This window comes from Capsicum annuum, unplaced genomic scaffold (genome assembly GCF_002878395.1).
Source record: "Capsicum annuum cultivar UCD-10X-F1 unplaced genomic scaffold, UCD10Xv1.1 ctg82450, whole genome shotgun sequence".
Classification (NCBI taxonomy): domain Eukaryota; kingdom Viridiplantae; phylum Streptophyta; class Magnoliopsida; order Solanales; family Solanaceae; genus Capsicum; species Capsicum annuum.
The window spans coordinates 183,996-187,458 of NW_025893245.1; the positions used below are offsets into that span (position 1 = coordinate 183,996).

General features: G+C 35.4%; 1 non-coding gene across 1 annotated transcript; it reads right to left on the minus strand.

The window, feature by feature from the left end:
- Positions 1-2,538: 2,538 nt before the first annotated feature.
- On the minus strand, positions 2,539-2,647 carry LOC124895474. The gene has a single exon (XR_007051732.1). It is a non-coding gene; the product is annotated as a small nucleolar RNA R71 (small nucleolar RNA).
- Positions 2,648-3,463: the final 816 nt, after the last annotated feature.

The following is a 3,463-nucleotide window of genomic DNA, read 5'->3' on the forward strand; positions in this document are numbered from 1 at the left end:
ATTGATTTGATTCATAACGGAAAAAAAACTTGAGATGGAACTTAAAGACTTAATTAAAGTAAATGCCAATTACTATGTTGCAAATTGTATTTATGATAGTGGTGTTGTCACGACCCAATTTCTCAGGTCATGAGGACACCTACTATAACCCACTTGTTGGTAAGTCAACCCATAGTTCAGAATAGCTAGTAACAAACTATCAAAAAATGAAGGAAAACAACATAATAATATGCTAAAAAAACTAATATATATATATGATAAAAAGGCTAATATGATAATATATATATATTGATGTTGGGGGTATTTATGCATTCTAGCATCACTATTCTAGCCTTTTTAGCCTTGTTTTGAGATAATTCATGTGATATATGGGTTGATAATGAGATAAATGTTCAAAGAAGTGTTAAATAATGTGTTTATGTTGTTTAAAGTAAGTTGCAAACAAGTTTGTACTTAAAAATTTCATTTAGAAGTCAACTTGAAAAACTAGGTTTACTAGCTTGAGCTAGGTGCTTGCCTAATTGATTCTGGTGGATTCTATTGTATTTAAAGTGTTCCTAATTATTTTTATGTGTTATTATTAGTGGAATAACTTGTTGGTAATGAGAAAAGTTCAATTTGAATAAGTCTACAGCTAAAACAATAAGTGAAAGATCAATGCTAACTAACTATGTTTAGCTCTGCTATTGATTTGTCATTATGGGTATTGTGCTGTCTTTCTCTCTTAATTCATTTAGTGTGATCATTTAGAAGTCATTTGGAGCTTTTATAATGATATTTATATATTATATAAGCATGGACAATGGATCAAGAGGGGAGACTCACAACTTAACTGAATTTTGGAAAGCAAATTCTAGTAGCTCTGGGTGATATTGGGGCTCCACTTCACCTGGAATGTGGCTATAGCCAGGGCGCCACCATACCTGTAGTGGGTCTGAACCTAGGGTTCCACCCCACCCACTTCTAGGCTCAACATCTGAAGCTTCTTTTGTTCAACACGGACAGGGCTTGTTCCTATACTATAAATACATGTTGTATCACGTTTTTAAATATCTTTGGATATATTTTGGAGAGAAAAGGGATGCTACAACTTATTCTTTAGGTTTTTTATTATTTTTATTTAGTTCATTCATGTTTTTAGTCGTTAATTGCTATTTTGTGATTACGATTATGACTATGAGTGGCTAAACACCCCTTTCTAGGGTTGAAGACAAGATCATGATTACTATCACTATGGATTAAGTTTGTTTGCTTTTCTTATCAATATTGGTTGTTTCCTTATTCTTTTTTTTAACTATTTTAAGGATTCGCGACCCTTGGAATACATTCATTGTTAACCTTGTGAACTTGGGAGAGGGAACAGGGTGATATAATATGGGAATAAGCAGAGTATGATTCTGGTTCTTTATGAAATATTAAACTTGAATTAGGATCTAGGATAGGGATGTACTTAGATACCTTACTTTATTCATATGTAGGATGATATTTGTAATGAACTTAAGTGAACTATTACATCTCTACTCAATGATGTAGCTGTAAGGTTTAACTTTGGTAAAGGATTAGAGGTTGGGAAACAATGATAGTGCAATTAACCCTACAAATCAACAACCACGATAAGCAAATATGATTGTTCAGAGTGCTTCAACCCTGGTTTTTCTCCTATTGATTGTCTCAAGACCTTTACTGTTTGAACTGTTACTTTACATGCAATTACAATTTCCAAGTTCTTTATTTGGTTATTCTTGCATCAAGTGAATGTAAATTTTGAACTGAAATCAAATCGTTACCAAATCTAGTCTCTGTGGGATTGATTACTCGGCTTTTTTAAAGGTCACTATATTACTTGGTAGACCACATATACTTGCATGTGTGCTTGGGTTCTATCAAGATTTTGGCGCCATTGCCAAGGACTTGTATTTTGGCAATTGTTTATTTTAGTTTGATATTTAAATTTATTTAGTGTTTTTATGCTTGGTCTTGTGTTTGTTTTTGTAGGAGACAGGTTTTTAAAGTGGTAAGATGGCATGTGATAAGGAGATGGTTAAACCAAGCTCCCAACCCAAGCAATTTTACCATCAACAAAGGAGAGAATCAATCCTTCTCCTACAAATTTCTCAAATCCAAGAAGACTAAGAAAATCCTGCACAAATAGCTGAGGAACAATAAGTAGCAAGCAGGACTGTTCGGGAAGTGGCAGTCCCACTTACGACAAATTTGAATTCCTCCATTTAAAGACCGACTGCAAGGAGAAATTTTGAGCTTAAGCACAACATAGTGCAACTATTAATTAGAAGTGGACAATTCGCAGAGCTTTCATATGAAGATCCGCCGGTTCACTTGCCGAATTTCATTGAGCTCACTGCTACATTTGTTTTGACAGGTATAAATGTTGATTATGTGAAACTCACACTTTTCCCCGATTCACTTATTGGGGAAGCTAAAAAGTGGTTAAATGTGGGGCCTGCCAATTCAATTACTTCATGGGATGACTTAGCTAGAATGTTCCTTATCAGATTCTTTCCATTAGGAAAGACTATGAGACTTTGCAGTGAGATAGTAAGCTTCAAACAGAAGCCTAATGAAAACCTTTATCATGCTTGGGAACGCTTCAAGGCTCTTCTTCGGGATTTTCCACATCACCAAGAATCGAATGAGGTACTTGCTCACACTTTTGTAGAAGATCTTTATTACGATATGAATATTTTGTAAGATTTATCCGCAGGTGGTCAAGCGCTGGAATTGACTAATAATGAGCTATACACATTGCTGAACCGCATTGCATAAGGAAATACAGATTGGCATTCAGATTCTAGAAGTGCCACAAAAAGAATTATGGGTGTATTGGAGGTGGACAAATTCAAAGCCTTATTAGCACAGGTTTCTGCACTATAGAATTTGATCAACACATCATTCAGTAGCATGAAGTTGGGAGCAGCACAACCTATAGCCACAGTCAATGACGTCCAACATGTTGTAGGTTGGTGTGAGGTATGCGAAAATAGTGATTATGCAGTAGCCATGTGTTCTTTAAATCCAAAATCTGTGATGTATGTAGGTAATGCTCAAAAGCTGAATTATGGTAATGCCTACAACATAAAGTTGCAAACTCAGCCATGGAATGCCACACAGCCGCAGGCCCAATCAAGTCAGTCAATGAGCAACATGGAAGAGATGATAAAACAACTCTTAGCGTGTCAAGCACAATTATTTATGGATCTGAAAAGTAGAAAGGCAGAATTAAAAAATCAGCAAGTGGCCACAAGAAGTTTAGAGTTACAAGTAGGCAAATTATCACAGGTACTAAATAAAAGACAACAAGGTGGGTTTCCAACATATATAGAAAATCCAAAGCAGGTGATGGCAATTACCTTAAGAAGTGGTAAAAAGCTTCAAGGAGAACCTCCAAAGGCAACAAAAGAGGTAGAGACAGAGGTGGTGACCTTTAAGGTTCCCAAAACCATTG